Here is an 18,766-nt window from a genome sequence, read left to right as displayed (position 1 = left end):
TTATTGGACAAATTACAGAAATCGCTCAAAAGAGCGACCGCCAACATTAATGCTGGCTGCACACCGTCGACTTAGTGATTGGTGTACGTTGGCGAAAACACAGGACATTTCTCGTACAGCAGCAGCAGCAGCAGCAATAGAAATCCTGGCAATAAGATCCTCATTGGAATCGATGCGGATATCGTAGATCAGGGTTTTCATATGGTCCCATAGGAAAAATTCCAGACATGAGAGATCAGGCGATCATGGCGGCCAAGCGATGGGAACACCCCGACCAATCCATCGTCCTGGAAATGTTGCATCCAAGGCGTTCCGCACATCCACGCTGAAATGGGGTGGCGCTCCGTCGTATTGGAACCACATACGTGCTTGAATGTTTGTTGAACAGGGCTCAGTAATTCTGGCAAGACCTCTTGTAATAATACGACGTGCGTTCTCCCATTCAATCGTGCTGGCAGAAGGTATGGGCCAATCAAATGGTCATGTAGAATTCCAGCCCAATTATTTATGGAGAAACGCCACTGGTACGAATGGACATGTGGCGTGCTGATATCTGCTCGCCCACACATAATAATTGCGGGTATTAAAAATGCCATTACGTGTAAAGGTGCATTCGTCAGTGAATGAGACACGTGCATCAAAGTCTGGCTGCACTGCAGTCTGCTGCAGGAACCACTGTGCAAAATCCATACGAAGCCGGGAATCTGCAGGTGTCAAGGCATGGTAGGGGTGTAATCGTTCGTCTGTGGCAAGTTCGTCGTAGAACTCGCCAGACCGTCGATTGAGGCACACATACGGCATGGGAAATTGCTCGAGTGCTACATTCGGGACGATCTGCAATCCTACGTAGAATTTCCTCTGTAACACGTAGCATCCTCACACTTCTTGCACGCCTTGTATCCTGCATGCGGCTGTCAAAAGGAGCCCATTTCGCACAGATACCGGTGCAATGTTTTATGATCAATCAGGCGTCTGGTTGGAAAGCGCTGTCGGTACAGTCTTTGGGCTTCTCTGGCATTCCTGTCCGCAGCTTCGTAAATGAAATGCATGTCAGTCTTCTCCTGATTTGTGAAAGAATCCATCCTTTTTGCACTCCACATAGAAATAACGACAAACCAGAACTTATAAGTGTTCAGTGGAAAGCGCCCTCTAGGCGCTTCACTGCTTGAGTTCGGACCATGCATTGTATGACGAAAAGTGCTTGTTTAGGTGTGTTCTACACCCTTTAAAGGTTGGCCCAAGAGTTCTGAATCACCCTGTATATGTATATACAGTAAAACCCCGTTTTTACGTTCCCGCAATTTACGTTTTCCTGCCATTTACGTCATTTTCCGTTGGTCCCGTCTTAAGGCCTATTCTTACGATGTATTGTTTTCCCGCCATTAACAACTTGATGAGAACGTTATTTCCCGTGATTTGCGTTTTTTTCTCGGGTGGCAATACTGATTTTCGAATAGATTTCTGCGGAAATCTGCGCATTTCTGTTCCCAGATGGCGTTGCTTTCAGCTGTAGTTTCGTTTCCGCCATCACGGTGATCTGCACGCTTGCAGCAGTAAATTGTTATTGTGAATTGATATTGCCCAATTTCTGCTATGTAATTTAGCGTGTGAAAGTTGCTTTCAAGTTGCGGTGGTGGATTATCCATGTTAGTATCATGGAGAAATAAGACAGAAAATGTATTTCGGTAGAAGAAAAGATAGCAAATCTGCGACGTGTAGATTGGCATGCCGGAACACGTGCATTTAGCAAAAGATCTTGGACTCTCCGTATCCAGTTTGAATACGATAGTAAACAACAGATCAAGCATTGGACTCAATGCAAAGCAATCTGGCGATATGTCAAAAAAAAAAAAAAAAAAAACGAAAAGCAGAAACAATCAACAATTAATGATTTTTTTTTAAATAGATAAATGTAAGTAATTGTAAATTCATTTATTTTCAGTTATTTAATTTTGTAATCGAGTTGGTAGCCTCACATACTAGCAGTAAGTCATCTTCTAGCCTTTTTTAATGATTTTTTTTTTTACATTTCCTGCTATTTACACTTTTTCCCATCAGTCCCCTGAAAAGTATAAAAAAGGCGTTTTACTAGTAATAGATTGAATAACTGTGTCATCACACAACATCACACAGTAAAACAACAAGATCAAGGAGTGAAAGCTACTAAAATATATTGATGTCCAACAACCTCATCTTGAAGAAAAATAATATAAGTAAAGAAACAAAGATAAGAATTAGCGAAGGAGTTGTCAGACAGATACTAAATAATGAAAATATGGGCAACAACTACAGAAATTAGGCAAATTTTGAGTCATTAAGAAAACATTATTATCAAAAATAGGAAATCGCAAATTGGAAAATTCGAAACATACACTCAAAAATGTATTCTATTCAAAGGAAAAAGAAGAATAAAAAAATCATATAGAAAATGTAAAACAGCTGTGGGAGCGAAGAGAATAAAGAAGTGGAAAAGGGCAAAGATGGCGGAATTGTCTTTGGAAGTATCGGTATTAAAATAAGTGGGGTTAATAATGAAAGAAAGAGAATTCAAATAAAATATTAAAAAAAGTTCAGACTGGATCTTTAAATAAGCAAAAATGTACGTACACACACACACACACACACACACACACACACACACACACACTCAAACACCACAGTAACGTTGCGTGCCTATTTCAGTTGAGTGTGTGCTATCATGTGACTTATGCAACCGCACTACAAAATTCACATCAGTTTCACCGTATGATTGCTTTTTTTTTAAATCGATGTATGAAAACTGAGGAGTGCATACCACATCAGCGATCATTTTCATTGGTACAATGCAATTAATTGTAGAATAACTTTAATTTATCAATTAATTGCAACGAAATCTGCTTAGAGTGGGGGATAATGTGTTTGTTTTAAGATATATTAGAAAACAGTAATGAATGAGAATGCTATATTTGGTTGGTATATTTGAATGCAATTATAATAGCAAATTTGAAAGAGGAGGACGAGGCTTACCCCCTTTGACTACAGTCATACAATCGGAAAAGCTCTCGCAGAAAACGGGGCAATCAGTAGATCGTCAACACTGTTTCCGATTGTACATATGGGCAAAAATATCATAAATTATTTATAGAAAATTATGTATTAAAGTCTTTTCTATATTGGTGTCCTAAACACGTCAGTCTACACTTCAACAACAGATGAAATTCAGTAAACAAAACAGCAACTTATGACAAATGACAACGTTCAATTGGACTTGATTGACACAATAACCAATCACAGCCACTGATTATTGGGTATTGTGATATCAGAGCACACCCTGTCCCTCTTTCTGGGTGGTTTAGAACTATTGAAATGCTTAAATTTGACCAGCTGCGCCATATCCGTATACCATGGTTATTAACGCGAATGTGATGCAATGCAATCACCCGAAGACAATAAACATTTAACGTTTTATTTAACAGGAATAAATGCCAAAATATCATATCGGTGATATTGCTATTCCGTGGGTGTGCATCGCATACCTAGCACACCCGTAAAATACCTCTGATACAAACTGGGTTAGCTTTGTATTAGGAATATCCCTCTCCCGATTGAAATATTCGGGAGAGGAGCAGCCGCACCTGACATCAATGCCAGGTGCGGCTGCTATAAATGAGCACACCTATCCTCTGTACGTAATCAGTAAACATTTGCCAGTAATAGGGTAACGTGGCAACTTACGACGATTTGACTGCGTGCAGATAGTTGTGGGCCTGGTGAGCAGGGCCAGTATTTCGGAAACTGCCGTACTTTCTGGTTGCTCTCCATACTACTGTATCAATGGTGTACCAGTACTGGATTAACTATGAAGAGATATCCAGTAGAAGGGCTCACATTGGTCAGCCACGCGTGGTTGATCGTAAAGGTGAGCAACGGTGTCCACGACTGGTATCTCAGCAACAGTCGCACCGCTAACTCACCAGTACAACAGCGGGACAGCTTGAAGGATTTACACATGGGCCGTACCTTGCTTCATCAAGGTTCCGCAGCCAGAGACCAACAAGGGGTCCCGTGATGACTGCCAGGGATCTCAAAGAACACCATGCATGGGCCACAAAACGTCGTCAACGCACCTACGACGTATGGGAGAAGGTCATCTGAAGTGAACAGTGCCATTTCCTGCTGCCCATGCTGATGAACTGGATCGCATTTGGCATAAATGCCTGAAGCCCTATCCGCTGGTTGCACAGTTGGCGTTCAACATGACGGTGGAGATGATGTTATGGTATGGGAAGCTTTATCCTGCACGCCCTAGGTCCGTTGCTTATCATCCCACAAACACTGAATGGCGATTGCTACAGGGACCTGCTAGCCGATCATCCATATCTCCAGGAGGTCCACACTGACCACAGTGCTATCTGTCAACAGGACAACGCACCTTGTCATCGGGTATCTACAACCACTTAGTACTTGTGTGTATGTGGGGGGGGGTCCCATGACATGTAACCCAAACTACTCCGACTGTAACCCAATTATACATCTGTGAGGGTATGCTAAAAAGGGGTATGAGAACTGCTACGGAATTGAGCCTAAACTGACGCGCAGCGGACATCGAGTTACACATGGAGGATGTTCGACACCTTTTGAAATTTAACCATGCGAAGTTCGGCGAGCTGTGATTGCACAGAGAGGTGGACAAACGTGTTATTAGCTAGTGTTCCGAATTCAAAACTAACTCTGTGTAATAATAATAATACACAGTCTATTTTTCATGGGCTTAAAATATCTTTCATAATCTTAAAGTAAATCTAGTAATGCTTTGTATTCCCAAAGAAAGCAGGCAAAACCGCCTAGCTCTAAATTTTAAGATGATCAATTTCCGTTCAAACTCCGCCCATTCAATCTCCGCCCTAAGTTGATTCAAGATTATAAATTTTAAGAACTTTTAAGAACATTTTTTTTTGTTTTATGTTTTTTTGTCTTCTCAAAACCGAAGTACACAAATTATTTTCTCGCTTATTTTTGTTTCAGAAACATCGAAAATAATTATAAAAATGACAGTAATACTGATGCGTTAGTTGCATATTATGAAGGACAAATTATGTGTAATCTTTATATCAAATAAATTCTGTTGTTGTTGTGTGGGATTCCCCAAAGTTTTCTCATTCGTCTCTTAGGACCGGCTGAGCCCTCCAATGAGGGAATCTATGTATTCTGTTTGTGTTGACGAGACGGTTTGGCTGTTCTGAGAAACGAAAAACCCGAGTTTCCTGGGGGAAAATACTCCCCCTCCTTGTGATACCGTCTAACTCACCTTTAGTCGAAAGAGACCATATAAATGTTCCTCACGTCATGAAAGGGAATCGAACCCAGGTCTTTCCGACCAAAAGCCTAGGCTCTTCGTCTATACCAGGGGTGGGGAACCTTTTTAGTATCAAGGACGAAAATTGCTAATTTAAAACTTCCGCGGGCGACTGGAAAATTTTAACTCTCATATATAGTGTATGTAGTGTGCTGATGTACATACGAGTACATTAGCAAAGGGGCGAATTGAAATAGACTCGCGGGCGAAATTTCGCCCTCGGGCGAGGGTTCCCCCACCCCTGGTCTATACCGACTGAGCTACGGAGGTTCTATAAATTCTGTTGTTTAATTTATATAAAAATCTTTTATTATAATCACATCTCACTTTATTTCTCAAACTTATCATTGTTTTCAAAAAAAAATTCGTTATAATTCATTTTTTGAATAAAATTGAAATATAAGAAAATGCATTATAAGATGAAATGAAGTGGTAATGATTGGATGATTTCTAGTTTCCTGGATTTTTTTTTTTTTTTTTTTTTTTTTGAGGCTGTGCCTTTAAAATAAAGTTTTCTGTGAATTGCACATTGACGAATTTTTTTCTACGAATTTTTTTGATCGTTCGATATGTTTCGATTGTGTTTTCTATTATTTTTGCAGCAAATGTTCTGCATACCAGAAGGAACACTTATGTAAATATTTAAGTCATGTGCTGCAAAAAATCAGACTTTTTGGCTGCATCTTAGAAGGTACTACTTTGCTCATCAGTTTTGATTGTTGAAAATGAATTTTGCCTCAGGTATTCAGTTGGCACTATACAATTTAAACAATTATATTCTACTAAAATAGCTGTAAAAGTGCCACTTGCATACAACAGAGGACCTCTGTGTTTTCTGAAAACTTGGCTCCAATTTTTTTATTATTTATTTAATTTTTTATTTTTTAATTTTGCGTATGAGATCGAGATGAAGCATTAATCTCAAACATATTGGAGGAGTGAAGTGGATACAATTTTCACTAGGAAACGTTACGTTAAAAACAACTTATTGATAGAAAGGCAAAAAAAATCTTGTGATATTCCGGTCTACATTGTAGCAGTTCTGTAGCATGATTGTTATCGCAACAAGGCTGTAAATTACTCCACGATCACTACGATTCTTCCCCGTAGAAAATAGAAATAAACTGAAACACAATAAAATTCTTATGGAGTGACTATTAAACAACAACAACAACCGCAAAAAAAGAAGAAAATAATAGAGTGTATTTTTCATAAGAAAACTCATAAAAAGTATTTAAATTGCAATTAATGAAGGGGAAAAGAGTCTAAAATACTTCATAGTAAAAGCAAGTGAAACTTATGGAAAAGAGAGAAACATCAATATTCGTTATTTTCATCAGAATCGTCAACAATTGTTTTGCAATAATATTTTGGCTCTATTATTCATTAGTTATTATTTCCATACCGATCGAGGGTACCTTGCTGAAAATACATCATTTTTAAATATAAGATAAATTCTGTGTTCACACATGGTCTCTCGAAAACCACAAGTATGAAGCAGTTATTGTGTTTTTAGTATATCGATTACAAAGACTCATTTTTATTGTTATCTCTCATGAAAATTGCAAGTTTTCTGTGGAGGGATTAGGTATAACCTATAGCATAAATGCCTTTGGTTGGTTAAGGGATAAATTATCTGGAACAAACCCTACTCTGGACACTAAATATATACAGTTCAGGCGAACTGAATTCTCCATTAAGCAGGATTGTTTTAATTGGGTAATGGATCTTGATTATCTTATACAAGACATGTATGATGGTTTCAAAACATGAGTAAGATGTAAAGCAGGATCCACTAAAGCATTCCCAGTTAATGTAGAGTTCCTCAATTTTCAGCTGCTTCTTATTTGTAATCCTTTTTCATGTGTTGACAGACGGTAAAGCAGATCACCTGATACATTATCACCCGATAACGTAGCTGATGATATTGGTGATCTGATGTCTCGATTTGTATAAAGCCTGAGCAGAAAGCAGGAGAAAGATTTGAACAGTGAAAGAAAGATTTGGAAGATAGTGGGCTGAGGATCAGTAGAAATAAGACATTGAACATGTCTTGTAGTGAAGCAGCAGAGAGTGTAACATTACAGGGCATAGATCATAAGCACAGACCTAGGATCGTATCCAAAGTGACTGACTGCCTGAACTCAGAACTCAACAAGAAGATCCAATGCGGGTGGATAAACTGTAAGAAGGTTTCCGGTATCTTGTGTGATACAAATGTTTTTAGAAAGATAAAGGAAAGATCTACAAAAGTGTAGTAAGACCAGTACTGATGTATGAAAGTGAGACTTGGAAGATGTCCAAGAAATAGGAGAAGAGAATTAACGTAACTGAAACGAGAATGCTGAGGCTAACAAGTAGCATAACAAGATTGGACAAGATCAGAAACTCAGTTATCCGGGGGACAGTGAAGGTAACTAAAGTATCTGGGAAGATTAGGGAATCAGTTATGAAGTGGTCTCGTCATGTTATATGGTGAGACAAAAGATATGTGGGAAGAAGTACAGTAGGAATAAAACAACGACTGAAAAGAAGTAAGGGAGGCCTAAACAAAAATGGCCGGACAGCTTCAGTGGTGACCTCTAAGAACTCGGCCAAGAGGAAAATAAGGCCTTAGAGGAGGCGTTCATCCGCTGCAGTGATCCCTGATTGAGTGGGAATGAGGCTGAAGAAGAACAACAACAACAAGAATAGATCTTTATTACCCCGTTTACGTTCATTGCACCTGATATCTTCTGATGGATTTTTTATTTAGAAGGACAGAATGACAATGTGATCGAATGATGTGTTTACCTCAGCCCATTTAAATGGACAGTGAAATGTGGATAAATGGTAAAAAGTACAAGTTTCTATACAATAGAACTTGTAAAGTAAGAAGAAAAGTCATTATAAATGTGCAAAAGAGATTAGAACAAGATAACCTTGAACAGCTTTGTTCCATAAATATATCAGTGCTTGTAAAATATTTGAACTGCGTGTCAAACTGAAATGATAGAAATAATAAGAACATTTTCCATTCACACACATCCTAAATATCACTTTGTGCATTTAAAATTACTCTCTAGTGTATAAACATAACTGTTTATTATTTCCCTTTTGAATTCCAGGTCAGGCATAAAGTAGCATGGGGATTAGCTGTTTCTCGTTCAAGTTCCTGCAAATAATTATTGCCTTTTTGGAAGCAGAATGCTATCTAATCCATTATTTATTTTTCTTGTTGTCCTGAGACAGAGAGAGAGAGAGAGAGAGAGAGAGCGACATTTCTTTTGTTATTGCTGTAGCCTGAACAAGTACGATGTTTGTGCCCATTAATGACATCTTCTGACCTGGAAGAACTTCCAGCAAGTAATTAACCGTTTGTTGCCAGAGTCTTAGCTCTGCGTTTAATTTCCTGTGTACCAGAGAAAGATAACACCTTTTACTATACGTCGCTTCTCTTCTGACAACATATAACGGTTCCGAGAAAGATTGGGCAGGGAATTTTGACATGTACTGCGATAGTTAAGTCCGGAAATTATAACCATTGCAGAAGATGTTATAAACAATTTGTTTAACAGTTTCTCGAGATAAAATTTTGCACGAGGTTAAATGCATCATTGCAGTCTATTTAATATGCGAGCAAGAAATGCATATTTTATTATTATTTTTTGAAACAATAAACATCTAGAATTAATAACCTGATAACCCTGACGTTAAAGACTAAAATAAAGGGAAATTCGACAAAGTGTTTATTCTTATAGAGAGCAGATGTTCGAGTTTCAATGCGAACAATCAAACCGTTTATTTCTTACATTTCTGGTAGAAATGCATGAATCGTTTGTAATCATTCGAAATGAAGGTCGGAGTTTATGTAATACGCGAGACCTTCCTCAGGTATCTGAATTTCGTTCAGCTGTTAATAATAGAGATAGTATAGTGTCGGCTACCACTGGAAACTTGGATTTTTTCATCTCACAATGCAAGAAAACCGACGAGAACACATACAATTTATATATATCAGTGATTTTTTTCCTGACTAGTAGATCACGAAATGATTCCTGTTAAATTATTTTATTCAGCAGTTGTGTGGACGCAGTCGGCATTTTCACGTTGTAAAACATTAAACAGTTCGTGATGTTTGGATTTTCTGTAGAGTGATCCAATCTGTCCGATTATTATCCAAGTTTTTTTTAATTTGATTTAATTTTATTTTTTGTGATGAACATTCGAGTAGCACGTAACGTCCTTTTTTTATTTTTGCACTGTGTCCAGTTTCCAAATGTATTATTCCACACTGCCGTTCTATATAACGAACGCAAGACATTTGTAATAGACCTCCGTTCAAATCTCGTCCTTCATCAGGGCTTTTCAAGCGATGTAAAGTTAACCGGTCTCGTGCAGTGAAAGGGTTGGTTTTCCTACGGGAAACTAGGATTTTTCATCTTGCAGCAGTGGCAAACCGGCCATTAGAACATACTCAGTTAGAACAGACTGAGTTGCTTCGGATGTAAATTCAAATCAAACTATAACGCAACCATAACTGCGACAGTAACACGTGATTATCTCTATATTCAAACTTTGCCTAATGTGTAGATCTGAATTGTCTGCTCACATCACTGCGGCATTTGCGTTTGTTTTCGATTTCCTTAAACATCATCTTTTCAGAAATTTCGGCAAAGTGATCTGTTTCGGTCTCATTCAAATTTTCCCTGGTGAACCTTGATTTCTATGCCCTTCAACTAATGTGGTATCGAAGTATCTTTTTTGAGTAGTTTTGAACTGTCCATTATTTATGCGTTTGTATATTTTGTCCAAACCGGAGTCTAGTTTTAATTCTGTATGTATGTCTCTGTTTTCTGTTTTGTTTTGTTTTCCTTGAGAAAGCCTGCTGTCATTTGTAGGAATTTCATTTCTCCAGTTTCTATTATTTTTTTCTTTCCTTCTGCAGTTTTATGGTCCACAAGTGGATAATTGTCTTCCGTATAGTAGAAATGGTCTTGCCAGAACATTATAAACTCTTATTCTTGTATGCTTCTGAATTTACTGTTGAAAATATTATTGAACATCCCTATTATCTTCAGGAAGTTTGAAATTTTTTTATCAACGATAGCTTCTTTTGTATATGATATAGCGTATCTGAGAATCAGTTAATTTGTTTTAAATATTTATTTTCAATCATGGTTTTACTTCCCACTGGAGATCATTCTTTAAAAGCCATTGTTTTTGTTTAGTCTGTTGATATGCACATTCCAATCTTTTAGCAATTGTCTTCAATGAATATAGTGATCGCTGGAGTTGATCTTGACTTCTTGCTGTGATTATTTGGCCATCTGTAAAAGTAGTGACATTTGGCGTGCTTTAGTTGCCTCGGCTTTAATTCTAAATAACCGAACCCATTCCAAAGTGACAAGCTGGCTTCTGTTTATGCAGAGTGAAGTTTGATTTTTTGGTTAGGCTGGGTTGTTTTAAATAAGACTCAGGCTATGAGATGAGCTGTTTCTTCTGGCATGTTTGCCTGTTTGCCGCGATGTAATCCCTGGACCCTGCAAGAAAAATCTCTCCTACATCTGTACGTCGGTTTCAGGGCAGCTCGTCCAATAATTTTCGTCCAATCAAAATCTCGTCCATTCCCGCATTTTGTCTATTACTTTTCTCGTCCAGTAGGACATTTCGTCCAATCTTATTCGTCCAACCCTATTTCGCCCAATCTTATTCGTCCACTGCTATTTGTTCAATTGAAAATACTTGGACGAAATGCCCTGAAAGCACCTGGGTTTGAGGTTATTCGTCCAATCCTATTTCGATTTGAAAATAATTGGAAGAAATACTCTGAAAGCACCTGGGTTTGAGATTAGTCCAAGGAGTTATAAGTAACTTGTGATCATTAATAATAGTCAATTGACGTTCAAAATTTTTTTGTAATTAATCCTTAAAATTTGGCAGTGCTGAATATGGCGGAAATTGTGATGAGTGACAGAGGTAAACCAATGCTTTATCTTCAAAATTATTGTTATCATTTTCACTCGTATGACAAGAATAAGACTAATCGGTATTGGCGATGCGAGGTTCGTGATAGTTGCAATGCTAGCTGCTTCATAACTGCCAGTTAAGAAAACATCCTGGTGTGCAAAGACGGCAAGGATGATCACCAACATGAATCAGGCGTGGACGGAGAGGTTGGGAAATTAATAAATAATCTAAAGAGAAGGGCGCAAGACAATATGCATGGTCCACCCTCACACGTTATGCGTATGGTTATAGAACGAGTTCAGCAAGATGAAGTATTACTTATGTTGCCGGAGAGGAATAGTTTACGGAGGCAAGTCAATAGATGGCAGAACACTGCGAGGCCTCGTACTTCCGCAAGTTTGGTTGGCGTTGAGATACCAGAACAATATCAACTAACGTTAAATCATGAGGGATTTCTTTTTTATGATTTTGGTGAACAGCACGAGGATCGACTTCTTGTTTTTGCCACAACGGAGAACCTAAGATTACTTGGAGCGAGTGACATTATCTTCTCCGATGGCACATTTAAAACTGCGCCCTCACAATTGCTCAGTTGTTTACTATGCATGGAATATTTCGAGAGCATGTCATGCCTCTGGTGTATGCTCTAACTCCAGCAAAAACTGAGACTACATATCGGTCAATATACCAGCATGTGGTCAACACCGTTTACACAGGACAACGCCGTCTTGCGGTGTTGTCCTGTGTAAAGATGTCTCCAGAAGGATAGGTTCTGGATTGTGTTAGGAGATGTTTTGCAGTTTTCATGCGCTTTAGAGTAATGTTTGGCTAAGTATTAGCCATCTGTTTGTTTAATTACTGAGGAGATGTGTTCAAAGAGTGATCAGTAGTATCCAGAAGCGTTGTGTTCATTAACAAAGGCAGAACGAATAAAATGTAACACGCCTTGTTGGAGGTCAAAGAAACATCACGGCTCCTGTGAATAGCCTGTATTACGTCACCAAGAATGCATTTTTTCCCTATTACAGCAATATCCTCACTACAAGGTTAAAAACAGACTCAATACGTATCTGCGGACAGTCGCTTATCGTTTGAAGGTGAACCCAGCCGAGGAAGACTAAATTCTCCAAACACCGCAGATTTCAAAATCCATTATCTCTTTTCACATACTGTTTCACATCAATTTCCGAATTAATTATGTTGTTTCCTTATTTGATTTGTTATAATTAAATGATCACATGCATATCTTGTAGAAATAAAAACAAGTGGCTCAGAATCACTCTTGCGTTTTCACTGAGGAAAGAAAAGCTCTGATCACAATTAAGAATAGTGATCAGAGCTTATTCCACCTTTACCACGAGTTGCCTAGACTTGCACTACTTTGCAGGTCACCTAGACTTGCAATACACGTAGGCGCAAACTTGACTTATTTGTCTGTTTGCTTACTTAAGATGTGGAGTAAAAACTAGGTTTAAAATAGCTTGGCATCTTTAATATATATATATATTTTTTTTAATATATATATATATATATATATATATATATCCCGCTTAATATTCACTGGTTTGGAAAGACTTGCTTTTGAATTCCTACTAAGAAGCGAAGAAATATGGGGATTTTCATCTGGAATAAAAAAAAAAAGTTTTTTTTTTTTTTCGGATTTAATAACAGACATCGCTGTTTTCATTCTACGGGGTAGTATGCAAAGTTCTCGGCTCGCCGATAGATGGCAAAACTACAGGCAAGATTTTGTTTCTAAGTTGGTACATCTTTCATAAGCATTCATGGGAAATTGCAAGTCATTCTATCAAATAGTTTGTTTTATACAGCAGTCTGAAGCAAAACTGTTGTCTGTATCCCTTGAAATGGATAAAATTGAGTATCGTGCGGTTATAAAATTCTTTGTAACAGAAGGTTTAACACCAAAAGAAATTCATTCGAAGTTCAAAAAAGTGAATGAACACTCTTCTTCTTCGTTTGCGACAATGAAGAAATGGGCTGCCGAGTTTAAACGTGGCCGTACCAGCCTTGAAGATGATCCACGTGAAGGATGTCCAAAAAGTGTAAGAACACCAGAAATCATTGATAGGTGCACGATATGGCATTGGTATGACCAGTGAGTCAAAGTGGGTGAAATTTCTGAGACTATAGGCATTTTAAAAGAACGTGTAGGATATATTTTGCATGAACAATTGCAAATGAAAAAGCTTTGCGCGAGATGGGTGCCAAGCAGTTCACAAACGCACTCGCATGAAAATCTCTGAACAGTGCTTATAGCGTTTTAACAAGAATAAAAATGATTTCGTGCGTCAATATATTACTAAGGAAGAGACTTGGATTCACCATAACGCACCAGAATCCAAACAGCAGTCAAAGCAGTGGATAGAATCCGGTTGTTCAGCTCCAAAGAAGACAAAGTCGGTACCATCAGCAGGAAGGGTCATGGCATCGGTGTTTGGGGATGTTAAAGGTATTTTTTTTATTAATTATCTTGAAAAGGATAAAACAATAACCGGGGAATATTTTTCCGATCTTTTAACCAGACGAAACGAAAACATTCGTGATAGAAGACCTGGTTTGCAGAAGAAAAAAATCATCTTTCATGAGGACAATGTACCTGCCCACAAAGGTGTTTCGGTAATGGGAAAATTAAGGATCTGCACTATGAATTGTGGGATCATCCACCCTATTCCCCAGATTTGGCTCCCTTTGACTTCAATCTCTTTCCAAAACTAAAACTCTTCGTCTATGGTCAGCGTTTTTCTTCGAAGCAAGAGGTGACTGCAGCTGTAGACTGGTATTTTGCAGCTATCTTATTGAGAACCACTACAGGGACGGGATAATGGCACTGGAACATCACTGAAATATATGTTTTTGTCTTAAGGGAGATTATGTTGAAACATAAAAATAATTTTAAAATTATAAATTCATTTTTTCATTGTTAGATCGCGAACTTTGCAGACCAACCTCGTAAACAACAGCAAACAGCTTACATCCAACTAATTAAAAAAGTGTACATTCTGCGCCACTATATACTGGAATAGTAAAATATGAAACACAATAAAATCAATAGTGCGTAAACTCTAAATTATTTTTAATGATGGAAAGCAGCTAAACTTATTTAGTCATTTACTTGTAACTGGGGATATATCTCCTAGCAAATGAAAAAAAAATACGATAACCTGGAAGATGCCCTAACAGAATATTTTTCTTGTTTATTTCCTAATTTTGACGAAATTTTACCGGAATGTTGAAAAAAAGAAAAGTTGTTTTTCATCGAACAGAAACTTCACCGTTTAAAAAGAATACGAAAGTACAATGCACAGGAAATTAACCCTAAAATGAAAGAACATCCTGAAGAGAGAGAGAGAGAATATGGTGCCAACCAAGGAAATTATCAAAAGCGCTACTCTGCATCATGCTGAATGCCTGTCTTCATAATCAATAGAAAGAAGTCCTCCACCCACCTTCCATACGAAACAATGCTTTTGCAACTTACATATGAGTTTTATGGAGGTAAACGGCCAATCGAGAGTTCCACTGGTTTTTTTTTTTATCATTATTTTATTTAATCAAGGTTTGCGACTATATGTAGGATTGTAAGTGCAAGGAAGATAAAGATTATTTTTTACAAGTAGAATTATTTGACTCCCATAAACACCAAGAATGGTACTGTTTCAAGCCACTTCAGCCTCCCAAGTAAACGACGAAAATCGTCCACATTTATATTCTCATTTTAATAATACACGCTAATTTAACAGTATCAGTAACTTAGAGATCAGAAATTCGCATAAAGAGACACACAAGGTTCTTTTGTATGCTCTGTATTTAGTCAGGTATCTTAAAAAAAAATAAGACTAACTTACAAATGAGTTTAGGATTTTATATCATTTGTAAGTCTTCTTCTAAGGATTGGGTACGATGAACGATTGTAAAACATCAGAAAAACTTTCTTTCTTACCTGTGAGAATGTAATATCGTTACCAAATTGCATTGCAGATTCACTTTCCTTTATAATTTAACATCCCTATAAAATAAACTGTTATAAGCAAAGTTCGGTAAAGATCAAAGACAAAACTTCAGGTAAGCCTGGTTTCCTAAATTTATTAAAAGTAATTTAAAATACTGTTTTAAGCAGACAGACAGACAGAGAGAGAGAGAGATTTCTGAGACGTTATTTATTCTGCCATTACAATGAAATAACAACACTTCCAAGTCAGGAACACTGCTAATATTTTGCCAGTTTTCATTTTTTTTTCTTTTTTCTTTTTTTTTTTTTGGTCGTTTTTCTTTCTTTGGGAATTAATTTCACAGGGCTGAACGGCTCGCGCAGCTTCTTAAACTACCCGTTGTCGTGTTGCAATCGACGCAGAACTGTCTAAATTGTTTTGATTACGTTCCTTTTCCTTTGAGATTTATTCGCATGGCATGTGTGTGGGGGGGAGGGGGGGGCGTGCATGTGTGTGCGCACGTGCATGCGTGCGCCCTTCGGTTGTTAACACGAGCATTAATGCATTTGACATTGTCTCCTTTTTCCTCAATGTTCAAATCATAATATATTTGCATCTTCTGTTTTTTTTTTTTTTTTAATCATTGGTTTCGAATTAAAAGCTAAGGAAATTTAGACATATTTACACTGAAATAAGAGAGAGACTTTGATAGCATTTAATTGGCGGATTTATGATATTAATTCACAACAAATAGACAACAGAATAAGCTTTGCTTATTCCAGATTTAACCTGCCATCTGCACTAAAACCCGTATCTAAATAGCTGAAATATTTTACGCTTTCTATCGGATCTCCATTCGGAATGCAACCGAAGTTTCTAGGATCTTGCCTATTTTCTTAATTTTTGTCTTTTTATTGGTGATTTTCATGCCAAATTTGGTACAGCTGTTATTCAGTTTGGTTGGTGAATCCTGGAAACTTGCAGAAGATGTGTTTAAGAGTACAATATCATCTTCATAAAGCAACGAAAGTAAGTTTGACATCTCCAATTCTAATATCAGGCTAGATGCCAGTTTCTTTCATAATGTGATTCATATAGATGATGAATGAGAGTGGAGATAAAGTACATCCCTGTCATACCCCTGATTTTACATCAAACCATATTCCTCTGTTTTCTTCAATTCTAACTGCTAACTGACAATTTAAATATACACTATGTATTGCTCTGTATAATGTTCCATTCACCCCATATAATTGCGATGTTGCGAAGAACTTTTCTCTAGGTACCTGGTCGTATGCCTTTTTCAGATGTACAAAAGTTAAGTACAGATCTTTGTCATATTCCCACAATTTCTCAACTATTTTCTTAAAGTGAAAAACTGATCTTGACAACCTGTATTTCGCTTGAACCCAGCTTGTTCTTCTCCAAGTTTCTCTTCCACAATCTTTCTCAACCCCTTTTCAAGTATGCTTGCATAAATCTTACCTGGAACTTAGTAGGGAAATTTCTCTGTAAAATTCTCGCATTTAGTTTTATTTACTTTTTTATGGATGGATACAATGAGCTCTACTCCAATCATTGTGAATTCAACCTTCTGACTATCCCCCTGGATTATGTAATGCAGCCAAAACACTACAAAACGTTTCCACCTCCATAGTTAGGCATATCTGGTCGAATATCATCTACTCCAGCTGCGTTTCCACATTCCATTGTTGACGGCTTTTTCTACCTGAAGTAATGAAATGTACTTCTCTTTGCATTCCTCTTGAAAATTTTCTAGTAAGGTTCTGTTATTGCTCGTTTAGTTCATTTAGCACGTTTTCAAAGTAATTACTCCAGACATCTAGGATATAATTATCTTCAGTTTTCATGTCACTTTGATTCCTTTTGCATTACTCTCTCCTCTATTTCTGTGCGTCTTCAATAGCTTCCAGAACATTTTGCCACCTTCCTGATATTTATTTTCTATATTCTTACAAAATTCTTCCTATGAATTTTATTTAGTTACATTTACACACAGCTCAGCTCTCTTTCGTTTTGCGCTGCATTCTTTTAGGGCATCTGCTCACTTATTCGCTAGGAACTTTTGGTATGCTATCTTCCTTAACGGTACTGTTTCTTTAACTTCTTGTGTTCATCATGGTGCTCGTCGTCATCATCATCAAATTCCTGCCATGTACCCTCAAGGGGTATACAGGATATGATAATACTATATGAAAAATTTATATCATTACTAACTTCCTATATAGGAGGAAAATTCCAATTTTCCTATAAATCAGTCTGTTAAATGTCAAGACTCGAATATTATCAGATCTTATATTTCTGTCTTCTGAAGCTCTTCTTACTGTATCATTACACCTATATCTTGGTCTTCCCCCTGGGTCATTTTCCTTCCAACCTGGAAGAGAACACTTGTTTGGCTAATCTTTCCACGCCCATCTGTTTAAGTGACCATACCACCTGAGATTAGCTCTGCTAACGTATTCCTAGATGCTGACAAGGTCAGGTTTTTTCCTAATATCCTCATTTTTAATATGATATTGCTATTGATGCCATCTGTTCATGCCCCTAACTTTCTATGGACTCTCATATCTGCGGTCCCTAGTCTTTGGTCAAATGATTTACTTCTGACCCAGCTCTCAGATCCATAAGTTAAAATTGGTTTGAACACAGTCTTGTATACAGCTAATCTAGTGTTTTGGCTTATTTCTCTCTTATTCTATACACATTTATTCAATGGACTTCCTATCATGCCAGATTTGTTGATTTTGTTGTCTATTTCGATATTTAATTTACCATCTTCACTAAAAATCTTGCCTAAGTAGCGGAAATGTTTTACTTATTCCACTGGTTCTCCATTCACAATGCAGTTCACATTTCATTTTCAATGCTTCTGTTATTTTCATTGTCTTTGTCTTGTTATTGCTTACCTTCATACCGCATCTATTACAACAGTTATTCAATTTTGGCAGGGAATCTTGCAGACTTGTGCGGATTTGTTTAGAAATATAACATCGTTCGCATAAAGCAAAGAGCTGACATTAACATCTTCAATTTTGATATCAGGTTTAATACCACATTCCTTCATAATGTGATCCATATAGATAATGAATAACAGAGGGGATAATGTACATCCTTGACTGACACTAGATTTAACAACAAAGCAACTTTCCGTACTTCCTTCTATTCTGACTGCTGATTCACATCTCAAATAAAGACTAAGTATTGCTTAATATAATGCCCAATTGACACTATATAATTGTAACGTTTTGAGTAGCTTCTCTCTCTCTCTTGGCACCTTGTCATATGCCTTTTCCAGATCTATAAAACTTAAATACAGATCTTTGTTATATTTCCATGATTTCTCAACTATCTGTCGTAAAGTGAAAAGTGAAAATCTGAATCCGACAGCCTCTATTTGGGCAGAATCCAGTTTGTTCTTCTCCAAGCTTTTCCACAATTCCTCTCAACCGTTTCTCATGTATACTTGCATAAATCTTATCAGGAACACTCAGTAGGGAAATACCTCTGT

The sequence above is a fragment of the Typopeltis vanoorti genome, chromosome 9, assembly GCF_054136105.1.
Source record: "Typopeltis vanoorti isolate ZY-2024b chromosome 9, IOZ_Tvanoo_1.0, whole genome shotgun sequence".
In the NCBI taxonomy this organism is placed as follows: domain Eukaryota; kingdom Metazoa; phylum Arthropoda; class Arachnida; order Uropygi; family Thelyphonidae; genus Typopeltis; species Typopeltis vanoorti.
Note: the sequence above shows the minus strand (reverse complement) of the source record.